Genomic DNA, 23,155 nt, shown 5'->3' with positions numbered 1-23,155 from the left:
ACTCGCATGCGTGAACATCCCCGCTTTTCTTTGTCCGCGGACTCTAATTTCACATGCCATCAAAGCGAACTCCTTGGTGCAAGTGATTAAAATTTAAAATTAACTGGAAGATTTAATGTATGTTAATCAAGTTAAGCCATGTTGTTCAGCCGCTCAATTATACAGTGTCTCCTGCTTATCTATGTAGGTGCCCGTGCGTAATTCAGCACCCTCACCTAATCTCGAAGGCGCTCTCCCTCGCACTCCTCTCCACAACGCCCGCGCGCAATTTGCAGTCTAATGCCTCCTGTAATAGCGAGTGTAGAAAGAGAGATCGAAGATAATGATGACGATAAAAAACGGGGGAAAGTGAAATTGGAATTAAATATGAGTTATTGACTCGTTGCAAATGCAATCGTATTGAACCGACGAGGCAGATGGTAATGAGGTATCATGTTCCTTGAATAAAGAAGAAATGTTGCATTATTCAAATTTACTTCGCACACTCATTCGAAATGGTGAGGAGGAGGAGGAGGAGGAGGAGGAGGAGGAGGAGGAGGAGGAAGAGGAGGAGGAGGAGGAGGAGGAAGAGGGTTTGGAGGAGAAGGAGGAGGATAGAGAAGAATAAAAGGAAGAAGATGAAGTAAATAAGAAACAAGAAATGAAAAACAACCACTGAGGAGGAGAAACAAAAAAGTATAACACGACAAAAAAAACCCTCTACCCCCCACCCCCACCCCCTCCCGCAGGATCGCCTCCCCTCGCCCCTGCCGCAGCGCCACCGAAGGAGCGCCGCGACGGCCGCCCCCGCTCGGCGTCGCGCCTTACGGGCCCATGAAGCGTCCGCCCCTTAAAGCGACCACTCGCGCCAGCAACAGTTTTACCTCTTTCTCGGGACATCATGTGGACGCTCAGTGCCCAGCCTCTCTAGCCGGACGTCTCTCTTCCTTTTCATACTTATTCTCGCATGTCTCTCTTCCTCGTATTTCCTTCTCTCTTTTCTCTTCTTTCCGTCCATTTATAAGTGCAGGATTCTTATCACACTTTGGATGACTAAAGCCAGTGGTATCATTACAGTTATTAGCACCAATAATTTTATTATTGCTATGATTGTGATAATTATCCAATTAATCCTCATTATTATAATCATATTATCAGTCTCTATTATTATAATCACCATCGCTCGTCGTTAAAGTACCATCATCATTAAAATTATCAGTTAACTTTTTAATGGTTTAACGGTATCACTATGCACTATTGCTACCATTAGAATCATCTACCCTACCATTACCAGTACACTTGCCATAATCATCATTACTGTCAAGTATCATATTACCCTCGTTCATTTCCCTCCTGCCTTCTGCCCCTTCCTCTTCCTGCTTCTTCCTCCCCATCTCCCACCTCCCCACGTCCTCCTCCCCCATTCCTTCCCTCCGCCTCTCTTCCTCCCCCTTCCCACCTCCCTCTACCCCTAGTCCTTACAGCTCCTTCCTGCCCCCCTGCCCAATCCCCTCTACCCCTCCCCCACGTCTTTCCTTCCCCCTTGCTCCCTCATCCTCCTGCTTCCCCCCACCCTACCCTCCCCCATCCTCCTGCCTTCCCCCATCCTCCAACCATCCCCCTACCCACCCCAGCCTCCGCGTGTGGGCCAAGTAACAGCGGATCGTAAAGATAGACTATGCCGCAGTTTCCCCGACACTTTTATTTCCTCCCCGGCATTATGATGGGTAATGTGTGCTCAACAACTGGCAACCTTCCGTTTTCCAACACATGCGGTGCCCTTTTTTACCCGCCAAGTCAGGCAAATACTCGGGGGCACTTTTCTAAGAGAATTAGCGAAAATGTTCAAGCGTTCACAATGGGAAATAAAAGCGGTAGGGGAGAAGGGGGAAGAGGAGAAGGGGGAAGGAGAGAGGGAGTTGAAAGGGAGAAGGGAAGGGGGATAGAGAAAGAAGGGTGGGGAGAAGGGAGGAAGGGGAAGGAAAGAGCAGAGAGAGAAAAGGGGAAGAGAAGAAGGGGAAAGACGAGAATAGGGAGAATAGAAAAAAGGGGGTGAGAGGAGAAGAAGGGTGAATAGGAGAGAAGAGGAGAATGAAATGAGAGTGAGGAGAGAGTGAAGCGAGAATTTCAATCGTCATTCCACCCTCAGAGTCCCTTCGTCTCGTCCTCGCCTCCACACCGCCCGCAAGAAACCGCCCTTAAATAATAGCCGGCGGAATATACCCATCAAGTCCCTTATTAAGTTCTTGTTAGACTCAACACCGGCAATCTGGGCCGAGTTTTACGAATTCGGGAAACGGGAAAAACGTCTTAGGGAGGTAAATCAGGTAAGCATACGAGAGGGGCTGGGGGGGTGGGGGTGGAATGGGGAGAAGGGGACGAGGAAAGGCATAGGCGGGAGGATGGAAGGAGAAAGGAAAGAGAAGGGGAAAGGGAAGTGAACGAAAAGAGGAATGAGAAGGGTAGAGGGAAGGGGAGGGGGAAGGATATAGGAGAATCGAAGAAAGGGAAAAGGGAGAAGAAGGAAACAAGCAAGATAATGAGGAAGAAGGGGAGGGAGGAGGTAGAAGGGAAAGGGAGAATCAAAAAAAGGGAAAAGGAAAGGGGAAATGGAAAGGGGATGAGCAGGGGAAGAAGGAAAAGGAGAAGGAGAAGCAGAAGGAGAAGCAGGAGTAGGGGAAGGGAAGGGGAAGGGGAAGGGGAAGGGGAAGGGGAAGGGGAAGGGGAAGGGGAAGGGGAAGGGGAAGGGGCAGGGTAGGGTGTAGGGGGCCGGCCACCATTCAAGTCATGCAACATGCACCGCTTCCGTGGGGCTTCTCGGGATCCAGGAGTTGTTGCGCCAGTCTTGCACTTTTCTCTCTGAGTGACTAGTCAGCAGCTCTCACTTCGCCAACTTCATGGTCAACGTGGCCTCACGTAGATCTTCCATCTTTATTACTTTTCATTAAATATCACATCTTTCTTACTTATTAAATCTTCCATCTGCATTACTTCTCATTTCTGGCGTGATCAACACCTCCCTCTTCTCTCTCTAACTCACTCACTCACTCACTCACTCACTCACTCACTCACTCACTCACTCACTCACTCACTCACTCACTCACTCACTCACTCACTCACACACTCACTCACTCACTCACTCCCCCTCTCTCTCTTTAACATTTCTTGCCTGGCAGTGAAATAAAAATCAAACTGCTACCATCCCATGAATAGATAAATTAATGCCAGGTTATAACGTGGAGATCATCCCTTTTATATTAATGTCAATCAACGTAAAAAGAGCGTGATAAAGCTGAGTGGTAACATTTCCACTATTCATAATTAGTTGCGACTAATCAATCACAAGAACTCAACGTTAACATATATAAATAACTGCTAACACTCTTTGACGACATTTCACTTTTTATAACCAATTGCAATCAATCAAACGCGTTCGCAGAAATGGACAGCCAGATAAATACGCGTAACTTCCAAGGTTATTTCTATCCAATGGCGTTGCATTCGCAATATATTCTCAGGGAAAAAGAACTCGAATTCTACCAATGAAGTGATTTCATAGGTTGTGTGCGGCGCAGATGGTCCCGTAAGTGGTGCCGCCAGCTTCCCCGATTGCCATCTGGCCGGACCTCTGCACCGTCTGCCAGGTCTTTGAAGTCTTTTGTGGGAAGTGGTGGCTACGCAGCCAGATGAAACGACCGCGTGTACCTATACAAATGTTCTTGTTGTGACAGCCTGGGGTTTAACGGCAGGGTGCATTTGTTGCAACAAGCACACTCGCCGATGCTGCTATTGCACACACAGCAGAATGGCTGCAGATAAACCAGTCAAGGTCCCCCTGGCTACACGCCTCAATTCATACAATGCCAAAATGCCGTGTGCCAGCATATCCGATCTGAGTGGTTTGTGGCCTCGCCTGAGCCGTCAGCTGTTACGAATGTTCTTCTCATTGCACGTGACGCGAAGCCGGCCAGTCTGAGCCCACCTTCCGTCGCCTCTTGGCCCGAAATCCCGCGTGAAACCCTTCAGGATCTCCTTCTCCCTCGGTCCTTCGGCATCACAGCCACGGGAAGCACTAAGTCATGATGGAGGGGCTCATAAAATCCCGCTTTCTGTCTTGCAACCGGATCCCCCGCTTCAGTCTCTTCAAAAGATGTAAGACTTTTCCTGGACAGGCTCGGGAACTTACAGCAAATCCACCTATATAAGTTGCAGTAAATTCAATAAATATTTAAAAAACGGCGCTCATCGTTGGTGGTTCAAGACGAAGGCATTTTTGTCTCTATATTTGAATTTATCAAACTACCTAACTTATCAGTGTATTTTGATGGAACAGCTGAAGGCCGCTCTTTATATCAAACAAAAAACGAAAAACGACTGGGGTTTGGTCCTTTTATGTGTGATTCTGCCAACGCTGCTCCGCTCCACAAAGGAGCAAGAGACAGATACCGGGGATGTAGAAAAGGCCTCGTTCTATATGACGACGGACACACAAACACAAATTGCGCAGCTTCATCGCCCAACAGTGATGAACGGCGGGATCAAGCGCTCGAATCACGGGCTCTACTGCGGTTGAGGACGTATACCGAAGCTCTGCGAGGCGAAGAACTCCTGCTTTCCACCGCTGCAAGGACGACCTACGCCGCTCAGGGACTCAATGGCCTCCGAGCCGTGCAGCACAGATGGCCGAGGATGAGAGCGGATCAGCAAATACGGCCTTTACCGGTTTGCCCGGCGCGTAAATACCTTGTTGGCCTCTGCATTGCTTCCTTTGTTAGCCCAAGTCCGCCGATCTGGTCTACCAGCACGAAAAGTTTACGTGGATAAGTGCGTAACAGTTAAGAATCTGTTTTTATATACAATTAAGGAAAGGACAGACCCCAGATTTCTACCAGTACCTGCACCACAACCAAGGCTCGACCGCAAGGACAAAAAGCTTAGCATAACTTGCAGCACGAGCATGAGACGCGCCACGGCAAGCACGAGTGTTAAAAAACAAGTTTCCAGTTCGCAGCTCAGTTCCTGACCAAGCCCATGCAGTCACTTCAGCCGTCATGCACAAGCCGCGTCACAGAGCTCTGCCTCGGCTAATGTACCTCGTGCTTCAAGCCACCTCTATTCTAGCTCTTCCTGTACCCACGAAAAATATATCCACATGTATAACGGACGCCTCGATTTGAAGCAGATCTGCAGTACAACACCCTCGCTTGCCTCCTTCCTCCCTCGCCCCCCCCCCCCCCCCCCCCCCGGCACCTGGAAGTCACTCCCTGGAGGATGCGGGTACACTCTTTCGGGCGCTGTGACGAAAGTCCTCCTGCAAGGATAACGGAAGGAACCGCGGCTCGATTTTGTAATTCCAGGCGTGGAAACATGCACGCGCCCATGCACAAAGGACAAGCACAGACACAGACAGAGAGACAGACAGGGATAGACACAGAGAGACACAAAGACATACACATACGTATATACAAGAATATATATGTAAGTATGTATGAATGAATGTGTATGTGTATGTGTATATGTATGTATGAGTCTATATCTACATCTATCTATCTATCTATCTATCTATCTATCTATCTATCTATCTATCTTTTTATCTAACAATCTATATATCAATCAATCAATATATATATATATATATTATTTACCAATATCATATATACTATACGAGTAATTCTGACACATATCTTAATAAACAAAGACAGATTCATGATGATGATGATGATGACCACAATGCTAATAACAAAATCAACACCAACAGCAGCCAAGTGCAACAGCAGCCTCAACCAACGAGGAACAGTAACCCCGCCGCGGCCTCACGAACCGCGCCAACGACCCGACTCCGGGGCCGCGGAGCAACATGTCTTCCCTTCCTTTGACACATCCCCTTGCCTAATGCATCTCGCCTGACATTACGTCGGTTGCGTCATGCGATGTCGCGAGCCGCTTGACATCCTGTGACATCCTGTGCATGTGTCTCTCCTCCCAGGCTTCGGGGGATTACTGGTAGCCACCCCGGTCAGGTCGCGCTGAGGCTGCTTGGTGAGGGCGTCGCGTCGCAGCGCCCGGGCCCGACTGGCGATCTCGGATGGGGGTTATATGTATGTATATGTATGTATGCAGGTATACATCCAAATATGTATATGTATATGCATATTTACATGTGTATGTGTATGTATGTGTATATATACATATATACACATATATATATTATATATATAATATATACATATATATTATATATATAATATATATATATATTATATATGTATTATATATATTATATCTATCATATATATATATGTAAATTACATATTATAAATATCATATATTATACATATCATGCATATATATATATATATATATATATATATATATATATATATATATATATACACATATATATATATATATATATATATATATAAATAAATAAATATATATATATACATATGAATGTATGTGTGTATATATATAAATATAAATATATATATATGTATATATGTATATATGTATATATATATATATATATATATATATATATACAAACATATATGCATACGATCCGTAAACGAGTGTTGGCCGCAAACAAATTGAGATAGTTTTAATCTTGATCCCTGAGCGGTCTATCAAGTTCAGACAGTAATGATGCAAAAGCGGATGCCTTGATATCATGCCACAATCAAAATGCCATTCGGCTGACTGGCTCGCCATTTTCGTGGCTGCACAATCATTCGAACATTCTGCCAAGTTCTCGGGAGATAATTTCCCGCAGCAAGATCTCCGTCGGCGTCACGGGAAGGGAAAATTTAATCCCAGGCCCGAAGATCCTGATCAGAAGCCGACACAGCGTCAGATGCTGACGCCGGCCCCGAGGGACACGTCTTAAAGGATTAGGCGGAAGGTGTCGGAAAGGGAAGAGGGAGAGGGGGAGAGGGGGAGGGGGGGGAGGGGGGGGGAGGGGGAGGAGGAGGAGGAGGAGGAGGAGGAGGAGGAGGAGGAGGAGGAGGAGGAGGAGGAGGAGGAGGAGAAGGAGAAGGAGGAGAAGGAGAAGGAGAAGTAGAAGGAGGAGAAGGAGAAGGAGAAGGAGAAGTAGAAGGAGGAGAAGGAGGAGAAGGAGGAGAAGGAGGAGAAGGAGGAGGAGGAGAAGGAGGAGAAGTAGAAGGAGGAGAAGGAGGAGAAGTAGAAGAAGAAGGAGAAGGAGGAGGAGGAGGAGGAAAAGGAAGAAAAGGAAGAAGAGGAGGCGGCGGCAGGGGAAAAGGAGTCGCCTTATCCAGACGAGGCTTCAGAGCGAGCTATCTGGCGAGGAGGCGCCTTTTCATTCCCGGCAGAAAAGTATTGACCTTTGAGCGCCGACATGAGGAAATGATGAGCCCTGGCAATCTCAGAAGCCAGAAGTGAGACAAATGAAATAATATCCGGTATAAATCGCTTATTCGCACGCAAAATATATAAAACAAAAGACGGAACAAATTGTTCTCCTCCACATTGCAAATCTTGGATGATAATGGCAGCAAATCAACATAACTGAGGCAGCATAATTTCGCAAGAGCATGCCCACAATTTGGGCATACGACAAACAAGTGCAGCGCGAATAGACAGGACACGCGATCCGAGGAAATAACCCCGAGCCGCTGCCCGCTTTGAAGTCGGCCTAATCGGGTTCAAAATGGACTTCACTTAAAAGCACTCCTGCCGATCCCCAGCCCTCCTTGCCTCCATACACCTGCTGGGGGAACCGTGACTGCATCTATTACACCAGGTAGAGATATATGACTATGAACAAGAGGATTTAGCCCTTACCGAGTAAGGGTTAATGCCAAGTTTGTATTATTGCAGCTTACGAACAGGGAGGATATAAGTGCAGCACGACAGCTGTTCTTTAGAAAAGACGGTTCTTTGTGGCAGGTGTACAATGCAGGGTGGATAAGCAAAACTTGTTTACCGCTTTTATATTTTCTTTTCACCAGGAGGTAGTATACACAGAACATTGCAATGCAGTTAAAGACTCATGCTAAGGTACCACCCACATATTACACAAATTATACATTTACACACATACTTACACACACACACACACACACACACACACACACACACACACACACCACACACACACACACACACACACACACACACACACACACACACACACACACACACACACACACACACACTCTTACACACAAAACTATGTACGCACACCCCGGGATGCACTCCGTCCCTTGCGGCCCTCGCTCTCCCTCCCTCTCTCCCTCTCGCTCTCTCTCTCGCGTGAACTCCGACCTTCCGAGGCCGCCACTCCACAGCATGCTTTCGCAAACTGGTTCATTACAGCCCGAGTCACCGTCGAGGGCCGTCGAGAGCCGGGGCGAGGGCCCTTAATCGCACGTCAAGGAGTGATAAACTACAGCATGAACGGGGGAGATATCACTCTTTTACTTCTGGTGTGTGTGTGTGTGTCTATCTGTCTGTCCTGTGTCCACTGACTCTCTACCCATTCACATTCTCCCTGGCTTCCTCACTTACTCAACTCGGCGCATAAAATCCCGGGAAACATATATACATACCCCCCCCCCCCCCCCATCAGCCCGGGAGAAAGAAGCGAGTTCATCCGCGAGCAAAACTATAAACATGCTTTGAGTTCCGAGCATGCCAAGCTGTAAAAATTTATGCCCGGGAGCGTCAACTCTCACACACTGGTCGTTTGTACCATCACCTCCCCCCACTCCCCTGGCACCCCCTCCCTCCTACAGCCTGACGCATGGGCCCTGGGTCATGCATTGCTGATAGGCAAAAGACCTGAATGACAGATGTGACTAAATAAATCAACAAGAGGTAAATACCACATGACGGAAGCCAAGACCGACGGGATCAGAGGTCGAAAGCTTCGTCCAACTGAGACAAGAGTTCGTGTATATATAGTTGTTTTGGCTTTAACATATTGATCTTTAAATAAATAAATAAATAAAGCTGTTTGCTTAAACATGCTTATAAAAATGAATATATAAATGCACACATAGCAGCAGAAAGAAGCGACAAGGATATTCGGTGTAAGCTGTGAGCTGAGCGGAGGGCGGCCACAGAGGCCTCGCTATGTGTCGTGTCTATGGCCTGGAATGGTGATTACCTGCATGCAAGATGGGTGGAAAGGAGAAAGGAGAAACAAAAAGAATGTTAAAAATAGAAGGGTAAAGTGGGGAAAGGTAAGGAGGGGGTCAGCTATAGGAAAAGAAAAAAAAGGGGAAAATATAAGGCGGAGAAGCATTGAAACATTTTTTAAAACGCAGTATAATGTATGAAAAAGAAAGAAAGAAAGAAAGAAAGAAAGAGAGAGAGAGAGAGAGAGAGAGAGAGAGAGAGAGAGAGAGAGAGAGAGAGAGAGAGAGAGAGAGAGAGAGAGAGAGAGAGAGAGAGGGAGAGAGAGAGAGAGAGAGAGAGAGAGAGAGAGAGAGAGAGAGAGAGAGAGAGAGAGAGAGAGAGAGAGAGAGAGAGAGAGAGAGGGGAGAGAGAGAGAGAGAGGAGAGAGAGAGAGATAGAGAGAGAGAGAGAGAGAGAGAGAGAGAGAGAGAGAGAGAGAGAGAGAGAGAGAGAGAGAGAGAGAGAGAGAGAGAGAGAGAGAGAGACAGAAAGAGACAGAGAGAGAGAGAGAGAGAGAGAGAGAGAGAGAGAGAGAGAGAGAGAGAGAGAGAGAGAGAGAGAGAGAGAGAGAGAGAGAGAGAGAGAGAGAAGAATAAAAACAGATGGTAAAATATAAGAAACCCCCACAAAAAAGAGAGAGGAAACAACACCCCGACTTCACCAGCTCTGCCGAAACACGTACACATGCACACACGCACTCACACACACACACACACACACACACAAACCCTCACGCTGTTCATGTTACGCACGAAACCTTTCAGGCCGCGCACACCTCCCGCTTGTAAATGGCTGCAACACGTCAGGCCTCACAGTGTTAAGCCTTTACATAAAACATCTTAAAAACAAACATTTCTTCTTTTCTTCTCGATCTTTCGTTGAGACTTTCTCTTCAATGACTGTCGATGGCCGTGCAACGTGCTTCGAATCTTCTCGAAGTGATTTCAAGTGAAAAATGGCTCGGCATTTACAGCGTTGTCAATCAGCTGCAAAATTGGTCTCGACTGCTGTGTTGTGACATTCCACGGATCAGGGTTGCCAAAGAGCCCGTCGTTACGTGGAATCAAATGAAAGGAGAGTCTCTCATTCGCTTTTCTCCTCCGTCTTTCCCTGTCTCCTTTCCCTTATAAGTCCATTTCCTCAACTTTCTCCCTCTACTTTCCGGTCACTTCCTTTCTCCCTTAATCCCACTCCCTTTCCTCTCTCCCTTTCAGATTCTCTCCATCTCTACCTTCCACTTTTTCTCCATCCCATCTTTCCCTCTTCTCTCTCCATCTCTCTCTCCACTTCTCCCACCCTCCTCCTCTCTCTCTATTTCTCCCTCCCCCTGCTCCTCCCTTCTCCTTCTCTCACTCCCTCCTCCTCTCTCTCTCCATCCCCCCCTTCTCCTTCCCTCTCCTTTTCTTCCTCCCTCCTCCTCTCTCTCCATTTCTCCCTCCTCCTCTATCTCCATTTCTCCCTCCTCCTCTCTCTCCATTTCTCCCTCCTCCTCTCTCTCCATTTCTCCCTCCTCCTCTCTCTCCATTTCTCCCTCCCTCCTCCTCTCTCTCCATTCCCCTCCTTCACCTCCCCTCTCCTTCTCTCCCTCCCTCCTCCTCTCTCTCCATTTCTCCCCCCTTTCTCCTCCCTCTCCTTCTCTCTTTCCCTCCTCCTCTCTCTCCATTTCTCCCTCGCTCCTCCTTCTCCTTCTCTCCTTCCCTCCTCCTCTCTCTCCATTTCTTCCCCCTTTCTCTTCCCCTCTCCTTCTCTCCTACCCTCCTCCTCTCTCTCTTTCTCTCCCTCCCTCCTCCTCTCTCTCCATTTCTCCCTTTCTCCTCCCCCTCCTTCCTATCCTTCCCTCCTCCTCTCTCTCCATTTCTCCCTCCCCACTTCTCCTCCCCTCTCCTTCTCTCCTTCCCTCCTCCTTTCTCTCCATTTCTCCCTCGCTCCTCCCTCTCCTCCCTCGCCCCCTTCCCCCCCGCTTCCTCTCTCTTTGCCCGACGGATATTTCCATCTCGGGCGCAGTGCATAGCCTATTCAATCGGCGATAGGGCGTGCACGGAGAGAGGAAGAAAAAATGCCTTCCGGTCCTTCGCCCTTTCGTTTTTGATCTTCTGTTCGCCTTCCCTTTCATTGTTCTCTCTTTCCTGTAACTACGCTCCCTCCTTTTTTCATTCCTCGTGTGTTTGGCTTTTCTTTATCCTTCATTTTTCTCCCTCTTCCTCCTACATCTAGGTTGCTAGTTTATAGTCCACCTGTTCCTCCGTTTTCACCTTCCCTCTTGCAACTTCAATCCCAATTTTATTTTCACTCTCAGTGTCTTTTCTCTTCATCCTTCAACTCCCCCTCTTCCTCCTGATTCTTTTTCCTTCGTCTTGGATTATCACGCCCTCCTTCTCCGCATTAGCATTATCATATCCTCCTTCTTCTTCTTCTCCTTCGCCTTAATATTATCACATCTTCTATCACTGCTTTTAACCCTCCTTTCTCTTCCATCCTCCTCCGACCTCCACCTCCTCTTTTATCTCCGCCACCTTATCACCAGCGACATCTCCAACGTCTTTACCCTCACGGCCCCCCCAGCCTGGCTGTCTTATTGCGGCCTGATTAATACTAGAAAAGAAGGAAACACTTAAACATGCAGTAAATAATTACGTATAAAAAAAATAACAATAAACACAAAAACATATTAACGGCCGCACACACCTCCGAAATCCGGTGACACTTAATGGTAAGTAACAAGTAATTCTAACAGTCAGTTCTCCCAACGATTTTTAAAGTGTTGACGGGTCATTCGATATCAAGGAACCTGTCTCGTGGAGGAGGGGATGGGAGGAGGGAGGGAGGGGGGAGAGGATGGGGAAAGGAAGGGAAGGGAAGGGGAGAGGAGGGAAGGGAAGGGAAGGGAAGGGAAGGGAAGGGAAGGGAAGGGAAGGGAAGGGAAGGGAAGGGAAGGGAAGGGAAGGGAAAGGAAGGGAAGGGAAGGGAAGAGAAAAGAAGGGAAGGGAAGGGAAGGGAAGGGAAGAGAAGAGAAGAGAAGAGAAGAGAAGAGAAGAGAAGAGAAGAGAAGAGAAGAGAAGAGAAGAGAAGAGAAGAGAAGAGAAGAGAAGAGAAGAGAAGAGAAGAGAAGAGAAGAGAAGAGAAGAGAAGAGAGGAGAGGAGAGGAGAGGAGAGGAGAGGAGAGGAGAAGAGAAGAGAAGAGAAGAGAAGAGAAGAGAAGAGAAGAAAAGGGGAGTGAGTGAGAAGAGAAGGAAGAGGAGAGGGGAAGGAAAAAAAAAGGAAGGGGAGGGAAAGGAGAGGTTGTGGAAAGGGAGGAAGACAGGCGAGGAGCGAAGGAAGGAAGAAAAACGGATAGAGAAAGGATCTGCAGGATGAGAAAGGTTTGGTTCTTTCGCAGTCCCCCCTTCACCTGGTCAGGGGTGCTGACACGATACTAAGTGAGGACTTGCTGCCAGGACTTTCCCTCGTATTTTTGTCATTTTCTCAATAAAGGTTCATTCATGTTTGTTGATATTGGCCAAGGGTGGGTGAGAGGGGGAGAGAGAGGGAGAGAGGGAGAGAGGGAGAGAGGGAGAGAGAGAGGGAGAGAGGGAGAGAGGGAGAGAGGGAGAGAGGGAGAGAAGGAGAAGGAGAAGGAGAGAGAAGGAGGGAGGGAGGGAAGGGAGGGTGGCAAGCAGAAAGACAGGTCTGAAGGAACACACAGGGAGAAGGCGAAGGCGAAGAGGAGAGTGGAGAAAGCAAACTAAAAAGCGAATGAGAAAGACCGGGCGAGAAGAAAAGAGAGATAAACGGAGATATAATAAAAAGACACAGAGAAAAATAAAAAACGACCCAAAAGTTTGCCAGCCGAAGATGAAGCGATGGGTGGAAACGCCAGCAAGAAAGTGGCACATTTCGTCATCAGATGAAGAGAGGGAAAGTGGGAGAAAATGAGAGAGAATAGGGGGGTGGAAGAAAAGGAGAGAGGAAGGGGGAGGGAGAAAGAGAGAGAGAGAGAAAAGGAGGGTGGTAGAAATGGAGTGATAAAAGAAGGAGAATGAAATGAAGAGCGAAGGAGGAAGGCACATTTCGCCGTGGCTTCTCTTGGCCGCCGATGGAGCTGCACCTCGGGCTCGGTACGCCAGCTGTTGCGGGTGGAAATGACCATTAAGCCGTGGCGATTGGCGGACCGTGTTTCTCGGTTAATTTGTTTCTTTTTTCTTATTTAGTCATTTTTGAAAAAATTCTGCCGTTCATGGGCCGGAACTGTCCGGATGAAGTCTCTGTCACTAGGAACACCAAAAAAAGAAATCTCCACGGAACATTGCACATTCTTGTACACGAAAAAGTGCGTTTGTGGCTATCGCCGAGGCCATACGGGTCCTTCAAACCTCAGAATAGAGAGAAGCACAGGGAGAGAGAGAGAGAGAGTGACATACCGAAATAAAAGGGAAGACGAGGAGAGAAAAAGACTTAAGCCACAAAGGAGAAGAGTGCAAAGAGCGGCGTAGCGAACGCAAGCTCCTCCCCCGAAAACGAGCGGGTGTTTACGCGGAGGAAATGCCCGCCGTGCCACCGCCCCTCCGCCTCCGCTGCTGTAACTGGTACCTCCGTCGTGGGGGGGGGGGGCACCGTTCCCCTGCTTCGCTCACTGCCTGCTGTTTCTGTTCTTCCTAATTCCCTTCTTCATTCTTGTCCTTTCCTATCTCTGCTTCTCATGTATTTGACTCAACTGTTTTTTCGAAGGCTTTCTTGTCCTGGAAATTCCGATGTCTCCTTTAATATCCTTTGTGGATTTATTTGCTCTTCAATTTTCCTCGTTTCTTGTTTCTTCCACTCATTACCCTTCGTTATTTATTCGAACAATTTAAAAATTTATCTTTGAATTATTACTATGCATCTTCATTTTTCCTCTTCCTTATGTATTCCTTTTCTCATCCCTTTCGTTCTCTTCCTTTCCCTTATGCACTATATCCTACCTTATAGCACTCTTTCTCTCTCTTTCTCTTAATCCCATTATTCCCCGTCCCCTTCCCATTTTCTTTCTCCTCCTTCCCCTTCCATACCTTCCATTCCCCCCCCCCCCCCCTCCTCTCACACACACCCTACACCTATATTCCTTGGTGTGTTAATCTTGTCTCACCCCTGGTGCTGCTGGCGTACTGTTAGCGTCTCGGCATTTTATCAGGTACGGAGAGCCAGACCTTGTTGTGGACCCGCTCCCCCTTCCACCCCCCCCCCTCCCTGCCTCCCTTTATATCTCCCTCTCTCCCTTCCTCATTGCCTCTCTCTCTCCCTGCCTCCCTTTCTATCTCCCTTCCTCCATTCTTCCCTGTCTCCCTTTGCATCTCCCTTTCCCCCTCCTTGCCTACCTCCCTCCCTCCTTCCTTCACTCCTGCCTTGCCCATCTCCATCTCCTGACCCTCCTCCTACTTCTGCCCCCCTCGCCCTACCTCTACCTCCTCCCTCCTCTTCCTCTGGCTCTCCACCTCTCTCTCACCCTCTCCTCCCTCACCCCAACCATCACTTTCATCCTCCACTTTCCTCTTCCCCCTTCCCTTTCCCCTCACTCCTACCCTTCCCTAACCCCCACGCCTTTACCCGCTCCCTCTCTCTCTCTCCCTCTCCCTCCTCCTCTCCCTCCTCCTCTCCCTCCTCCTCTCTCCCTCTCCCTCCTCCTGTCGTTATCTTGCCTTGTCATCTCCCGCGGACTGATGTGTTTACTCGCTTCTCTTCTTTGATTCCTCTCCGCCTTCTGTTCCCTGGGTCGGGCGAGGCGGCGGCTGTTGTGATCCCTTCTCGGACACAGGATCCTCTTGATCTCGTGGGCGTGTGGGCGTCAGAGCGTGGGCGATCTCGTGGGCGTGTGGAAGTCAGAGCGTGGGCGATATCGTGGGCGTGTGGGCGTCAGAGCATTGGCGATATCGTGGGCGTGTGGACGTTATAATATGGGCTATTTCGTGGGTGTATTAGCGCCAGAGTGTGGGCGATTTCGTGGGCGTGTGACCGATTTCGTAAGCGTCAGAGCGTGGGTGACCTCGTGGGTGTGTGGGCGTCAGAGTGTGGGCGATTTCGTGGGCGTGTGGCCGATCTCGTAGACGTCAGAGCGTGGGTGATCTCGTGGGCGCCAGAGCGTGGACAATCTCGTGGGCGTGTGGGCGTCAGAGCGCGGGTTTTCTCGTGTACATTCTCGTGGACGTGCGAGCGTGGGCGTGATTTGTGTGGCAGACGGTTCTGACCTTTACGTTCTTTTCTTGTTTTTGCAGTTTTGCATGTCCACCGAAAAGTCTTGTGCATTTAAAAACAAAAGCAAATGGAAATAAAACTAAACAAAGTATTAGCGTTTTTTCTTCTTGTTTAGAAAACATGACCATAAAAATAGAAATAATGGGATTCAAAGTCGAAAACTCTCCCATTTATTAGTCAGCAATAGAATAAAAGAACAACACATTTCTATTTTGGAGTTGAAAACAACTTCGCCGTACGCAAACTTTTTTCTAACGAGTTTTCCTCCATTTTTTAACCCTCGAAATACCACGCTGGCATTTGGGATTCCTTTATTTCCTCTTTCCTTCCCTTCATCCGCTACCTACAGGTGTGTGTGGGTGGGTGGGTGGGTGGGTTTGTGTGTGTGTGTGTGTGTGTGTGTGTGTGTGTGTGTGTGTGTGTGTGTGTGTGTGTGTGTGTGTGTGTGTGTGTGTGTGTGTGCGTGCGTGCGTGCGTGCGTGCGTGCGTGCGTGCGTGCGTGCGTGCGTGCGTGCGTGCGTACGTGCGTGCGTGCGTGCGTGCGTGCGTGCGTGCATGCGTGTGAGCGAGAGAGAGAGAGAGAGAGAGAGAGAGAGAGAGAGAGAGAGAGAGAGAGAGAGAGAGAGAGAGAGAGAGAGAGAGAGAGAGAGAGAGAGAGAGAGAAAGAGAGAGAGAGAGAGAGAGAGAGAGAGAGAGAGAGAGAGAGAGAGAGAGAGAGAGAGAGAGAGAGAGAGAGAGAGAGAGAGAGAGAGAGAGATAGAGAGAGAGAGAGAGAAAGCGTATCCATACGTGCATGTATGTGTACATATGCGTACACACACACACAAACCCTAACCCCTCACACATACACACCTGGCCGCACACAGGCGCGCACGACCCCGCACACGCGCACGGAATCCCCGCAACCGCCTGTGTAATGATCCCCGCACGCCGCGGCCGCACCGCCCTGTTTGTCGAGTCCACACAATATACAGACTGCTGACTCAACCCCTTTGTCAAGTACGAACTGTAAACAAGCCGTCTATTGCTCAAGCGGCTGATATGTGCTTGTTTCCATGAAAGCCGTCGCGGGCCCGGAAGGGAGCTCGGGCCCGGAGGCGGAGATCTGAGAGAGAGAGAGAGAGACGAGAAGAGGAAGAAGAGAATGCGGGAGAGGAAATCAGACAAAAAGGGGGACTATTTCGAAATAAAGAGGGGGGGGGCAAGGAGCACCTACTTGGTGAATCGTCAAGGGGAAGGGGATAAGATTTCGAATAAAGAAGAGGAAAAGGAGCATTTATTTGCTGAACAGTCGAGAGGAAAAAGGCAATACATTCAAATAGGGTCTACCTTTCCCTTAATGCCGTCAAATGAAAACAAAACCAGCCGATTCCAGTGCAACCGAAGAAAAGTGGCGTACTTACCTTAGAATCGGCAAAAGAGAAGCGTAAGAATTAGAAAAAAGGAATGGAGAAGAAAGAGGAAATAGGGAAGAAAAGAAGGAATGATGAAAAGGAGAAGAAAATAGTGAAGAAAAGAAGGAATGGGTAAGAGTAGAGGAAAATAAAGAAAAGCAAGAATGGACAAAAAGAGGAAAACCGAGAAGAAAAGGAATGGAAAGGGGAGAGACAAGTAGAGAAGAATGGAAGGAATGGAGCAGGGGAGAAGAAAACCGAGACGTAAAGGGGAGCAGCGTACTTACCGCAGAGTCGTGGCCACCACCACCACCGTCGCTGTCGCCTGGCCCTGCTCGAGCGTCGACTGTAACACAAAAAGAAAAGAGAAAATGAGTTTTAAATAAATATGCAAACTCCAGCTTTAATATTCATGCTTTGCCGCTACCTATGACTTAATCACGCACCCAATAGCTTTTACACTTAACATTATCTTATCGTTATATCGCAGAAAAAAAAAAAATCAAAATTATCAACAAATATTTGTATTATCTATAAACAACCATTAAATGCGGCCATTAAATTCGCGATAACACAATAAACAGCATGTTCGACAAGGGTTCGTAATCCATAAATACTCTTTCAACAATAATCAGCTTACTAAACATACATGAATTCGAATATTCACACACGAGCGCAATACAAATGCATACAGCGGCGGAATTCATTTTGTTGGTCTAAGTTTCAACGCTGCCAACGTCTCTTTTTCAACAAAAACAACTGAGTAAATTGCGAACACAATTCGTCTGTCAACACAACAGCGATAGTGAAGATGCATAGTGCTTGATTGAAGAGTAAGCCTGCCTGTCAGTCACTCTGTCTGTTTTTGTTTGTTTGTTTGTATGTCTGTCAAGGTTGTTTTACACACCTCTCCTTCCTTCGGGGCGTGTGCGTGTGTAAATTTACATAAGAGCATGTGTGTGTGTTGAGGATGTCTGAGTGCGTGTACGTCGGCATACCTGTTGTACGGAAGGCGCCCTCCGAAACTCGCTTCCATGAACAATATCTCATCATTTGCATACAATCGCGGCGGGGCCCGGGCACACTTCCGTCGCCGAGGGCTCGCCAAGCACAGATAACAATGAATTTCTCGCAACAGGCCAATGTTTCCCTCCTGCTCCCTCCCTGTCCTCCCCCAGTACCCTCCCGCTTCTACCCTATCACCTCTCCCTCTCCTTCTCTCTCCTCTCCCCTCCATGCTCTTTCCCTCCAGTGCTCTCCCTCTCTGCCTCCTGTTATCACTAACAGGAGAGCGAGAAGGCTGACTGACTCCCGCAGGATATCCGGCAATCGGTTGATAAGGAGAAAAGAATGCACCACGTGGTTAATACATACTGTAGGCGACTTTTGATATCCTTATACGAAAGCAAAGCAAATAATGATACTTTCTGACCCTCGTTGACAATGGCGGGAGCGATCCACATGAAATTAAGTGGCTGACTAAATGAAGGTCGATTGGAAGAACCGCGGCTGACAGCTGACGTCTATCCAATCAGGGGGCAGGAAAAGCCGAATCAGCCCAAACAGAGAGGATGAAATAATTCACATTTGTATTACAATGACCAGTACACAGAGTACACAGTTTCTTCAGAATCATACAATTACAATAACACTGCAAATCAATACTATCAAAAAGCAACAACAAAAACAATAATGAATAGATAGACAAATTAATAAAATATATGAATACTCCTGGACCCAAATTACAAAGGTAAAATGGAACAAAAATGAAAAAAAAGGCAGACAAATACAGGAGTGAAAATACCAGTAAGTGACGGTACTATATTCATGTAATAGAACAAACAAGCACTGAAGCTGAAATCCATTAATTTTGCTTCGCTCACCGGGACATAAAAAAAAAAAAAATGTATATTTTGAAAAAAAAAGTCCGAATGATATACTACGCAACCAAAAATATTAACTCCAAAATTCAATCCAGTTTTATCTGGTAACAGTGCAGCCCACATTCATCAACGAAACATCCAACTAACTTCAACAAAGAAATAAACAAAAAGTATGAGTAACTTAATCTGCATGACATAAAGCGAAACGGGGGAGGGGAGGAGGGAGGAGGGAGGAGGGAGGAGGGAGGAGGGAGGAGGGAGGAGGGAGGAGGGAGGAGGAAGGGGGAACTGAGGAAGGAGAGGGAACGGAGGAGGGAGGGGGAAGGGAAGAGGCTGGGAAAGAGAGAAGGGAGGACGAAGGGGGAAGGGAGGAGGGAGAGAGAGAAGGGAGCAATGGAGATGAAGAGGCTGAAACGAAAAGAGGGATGGGAGGGAGAGGGAAAGGATAGTTGGCTTCGAAAGGAAAGGTGGGGAAGGAGAGAGGGAAGGTGAGAGGGAAGGTGAGAGGGACGGTGGGATGGTGGAGGGGGGAGGGGAAGGAAGGAGAGAAGAGGGGAAGGAGGATAAGGGAAGGGAGAGAGGAACAGGAAAATGTGTATGAGCGAGACAGAGACCGAGGATGGGAGGGGAGAAGAGGAGCAGAGAGAATGGGGGAGAAGAAGGGAGGAAAGATGAGGAGGAAGGGAGAATAAAGCGAGAGGAAGAGAGTGAAAGAAGAGAAACGAAAGAATAGCACCAGAAAAAGCAGAAGATAGAAGAAACAAATAACGAAGTGATATGTGGAGAAAAGAGGAGTTAAGAAAGAGGGGGGGTGAGAAGGAGAAGAAGAAGAAGAAGAAGAAGAAGAAGAAGAAGAAGAAGAAGAAGAAGAAGAAGAAGAAGAAGAAGAAGAAGAAGAAGAAGAAGAAGAAGAAGAAAACCAGGATCACTGCCAGCCAACACTGCGGAAGAACCCCCCCCCCCCACCTTCCTCTCCCGCTCGCCATACCTCCAGGAGAAGCAGCCACTTACGGCCGAACATCCGGCTAAAACAAGAGGACAAGTGACTGCGGGCTTTGAAAGGGGCGCCCATATCCCCGGAGCAAGTTAACCTGGGAGAAGGAGGGCGAAGAGGATGTAATCATTGCCTTTAAAACCCGAGAGCGCAAGAATGGTAGAAAGCGAAAAACGGGGGAAAAAGTTTCAAATGATGTTTATTAAGAGGAGGAAGAGGAAGACGTGGATCGTATAGGATGAATAGGGGAAGGAAAATACGATCAGAAACTGCGAGCGAATGCCATACAATGATGCGCCTAAAAACAAAAAAGAGGAAAACGCACAAACAATCCGAAGACAAACTCTTGGAAAAACAGCGAAGGAAAAGAACCTCGAAAACTGAATACTGATGAGAAAGAAAGGCAGCTTGACAGCCTTGGAATCCGGCCATTAATAAAGACCAGGCCAGAAGTTGGATGCACGCTGAATAGCTAAGATAAAGAGGTAACAGGGAGCGCGGGGGAGAACGAGCTGGATGCGGTTTTAATGTGTAAGTCTGGCTGAGGGATAATCGTCGGGATAAAAAGCGAAGGGGACATAACGGATGGCTGTTATTTATGCGCGGGGCAACGAGGCTGGTTTCTCGTCGCTGTTTGGAAACGATTCCTCCTTTCCGTGCGTCGGAAGGCCACGGCCAGCAGAAATTTCGGTGCCACGAACCGTTGTGTTTGTGATAGGACTAATTTAATACACGTTTTAATGAGAAGAATATATAGACAATGTAAATGCCTCCGAGTTCCCAAGACGGAGAAAGCGTGGCGAGAAGCGACGCACGACCTGGCGAAGGACACCCGATAACATCCGCTCAATCGCATCAAGAGCTGGTCTCGCCGGCAGCCTCGCTTGCACTCCGGCCTCGAGCGGCGAGAGGCTGCCGTCGCTCCCTGGCGAGGCGAGCCGCATCCCCTCCGGCCAGGCCTTGAGGCGTAAACAATGGCACGTGGCGGCGGGGAACTGACGAAACCTAGCAAGATGCAAAGCGAGAGAGATAATAAGCAAAGGGGAAAAAATCGGTCAAGTGTCTAAGCAACTGCGCGTGATGGAGCTCCTCGCTGCCTCGCCTCGCAGAGCGGCTCTGTGATGGTCTCTGTGAAAGCGGCCGGATTACCGGGGATCAGGCGCGAACGGCATTGGCGGGGATGATCCCGCCGGACGGATGAGCAGATTAGAGTCGCAATCCGTGCAGGCGCGCTCGGCTAACAAGAAAATTAAACAGTTACCGTAACGATCGCGGGACAAGCTCTGAAACCGAGCTCACATCAAATGCGCGGGAGCAACCCCCCCCTCCCCCTCCCCGGCGTCACATATAGTAGTTCCTCATCTCTAACACCCCACATAAAAAAAAAAAACTAAAACTAAAACTAAGCGCAGCTAACCCCCAAGTATAAACAAACTCCTCTCCACTAAGTGTGTGTAATCCCTGGGCCGGCGAAGGGCGTAAATAGAACGGAGGAGAATAAACAAGGAAAGGCTTCCAACCCGCCCACCGCCCGCCCGCCCGAGTCGCCTTCGCCGCAGAGGGACGCCCGCGGCCCAGACAGCGATGGCACTTTCTCGTGTTCCTTCCTTCCCCTTATATCAATTAGCTTAAGAGCTCCGTGTGACTGCTCGGGCAAATTCCTTCACCCAATTACACTGCTCCCTCATGCATTTCCCCTTGAAGCTCTCGATTTAATGTATCTAATGGATGCTATTATGCTCTCCCCCTGTGTGTAAAATCTCCAACACGGCATTTCAAGTTACATTAACAATGATTCACTTTCTACCTTTTTCCCGGCGGGCCGTGCATGCTCTTGTGAAACAGATCTGGAAATGTCCGCTTTTTTGCCTTCCGCACAGAGCACCCATTTGGACGCATTCTCCCCTTCTATTCGGGAGTCATTTTCTGCTCCCCCTTCCTCGTTTTATCTCACGTCAAATGTTTTGCTTATGCGATGCAATTAGCTGCTCACCAGTTTTATTGTTTACACTTCCGTTTATCCTATGGCATCTAGCTGTCCTCTTTTACAATATCGAAACCTTTCTTTCCAATCAATGATATTTTCGTCTTTCTTCACTTATTTTTTCTATTCATTTTTGCTCTTGATAATTTCCTTGTATCAACCTTCACTGTTTGTCCTTGTCTGCCTGCGTCTCTTTTTCCCTCTGGTTCGTAAGTGTCAATTATTCTGAAGCCTTTTTCCTATTCCTAATTTGCAAGTCGCCTTCTGCGTCTTATTCCACGTGATGTCACAAACTGGTTTTCTGTTTTTCTTGTCCCTTGACATTAGCATCTGTATATAATTCTTGTCTGAGGACATAGCAAGCATGCTCGTTTTAGCTCAGAGGAATTTCCGTGCATCAGCTTAAATATATATCCTTACGACAGCCCTGTAACAAACGTGTAAGGGATATTTTTGTTTCCGATTTATACGGGCCGCCTAGCACATCCATGTTAAGAGGTGAAGCGGCGGCTGCGGTGATCAGCGGCGGCGGCGGCGGCGCGTTCTCTGCAAAGCCGCACTTCGCACAGGACTCCCGGCCGTCGAGGCAAGCCATAAAAAAGCGCAGGAGAGAGTCCCGCGTCGCGACACACGGGGCTTTTATCATCCGGCTACACAACTACATTACGCTGCGACAAGGGCTTTTACGGCCTCGCTCCTCCGGCTCGCTCCCCCGTGCTGCCCGGCGAGGAGGTTGGGGCGCATCCTCTTGAGGGACGCTGCTATCGCCTTCGGGGCTGATGCTGTTCTGTTCCTGTGGCGCTGGGGTCTGGCGGTCTGCAACTGTGCTTGACTGTGCTGTGGGAGCATTCTAAGTGCAGTAGGATGTTAGCTACATCAAACGCTGCGTCGTTTGGCCAGGATTATCGGCTGAATGAATCTGTGGTCTTTATGTCTCTTGCAGATGACTATCTCCTTGTTTGTTGTGGGACTAGCATCTGCTACAATACAAAAGTGTTTTAACTACTGATAAAATTCCATTCTGGAACTTTAAACCGTTTAACTTCTAAATGTACGAGGATATTTTCGTTCTCTCGTGCCGTGGGTGTGAGCGTCGCAATTACCTTTGATGGCCCCCGAGCCCTCCATCAGCGAGGCCAAGTGCGAGGCCTCCGCCGCCTGATGACAGTGTCTGCCTGCAGGCCGCGCCATCCCCCTCCGTGTCACTCTTCATGGCCTTCCTGCACCCCGCCCGCACACCCACTTTTGTTTATTCCTTCTTAAAACTTACATCCAAGCCAAGGAATGCAAAGGTTTGGTAGTCTAAACAAATAGATAACAGGATGGATGAAATCATTCACAATAAACCCCATGTACAATTATACAAACTTGATAAAGACCCCAGAAAAATCTTAGAGCCTCATCTATCTACCCCTCCCCCCGCCCGTCCTCCTCGACCTTGAGCCCGAACTACGTACCGCCGCACGCACGTGTCGGCAACTCACAGCCCGGCGCGTCTCGCACTCACGCCCAGGTATGTTTCGTAATCCGGTGTGCATGCAACCAGGGCTGTGGAGTCGGAGTCAGAAGGAATTTGGTG

At 48.3% G+C, this 23,155-nt stretch overlaps 1 protein-coding gene across 10 annotated transcripts in view; it reads right to left on the bottom strand.

The window, feature by feature from the left end:
* LOC125026615 (mucin-12-like) overlaps positions 1-23,155 on the bottom strand; it is a 325,253-nt gene that overhangs the window by 232,935 nt on the left and 69,163 nt on the right. For all 10 annotated transcript variants that reach the window (XM_047615176.1, XM_047615185.1, XM_047615186.1 and 7 more), the window contains one exon: positions 17,003-17,061. The gene's annotated coding sequence lies outside the window, so the exon portion shown is untranslated. The remainder of the gene's footprint in view (positions 1-17,002; positions 17,062-23,155) is intronic.

The sequence above is a fragment of the Penaeus chinensis genome, chromosome 6 (assembly GCF_019202785.1).
Source record: "Penaeus chinensis breed Huanghai No. 1 chromosome 6, ASM1920278v2, whole genome shotgun sequence".
In the NCBI taxonomy this organism is placed as follows: Eukaryota; Metazoa; Arthropoda; class Malacostraca; order Decapoda; family Penaeidae; genus Penaeus; species Penaeus chinensis.
This window is presented reverse-complemented; position numbering and strand designations above follow the sequence as displayed.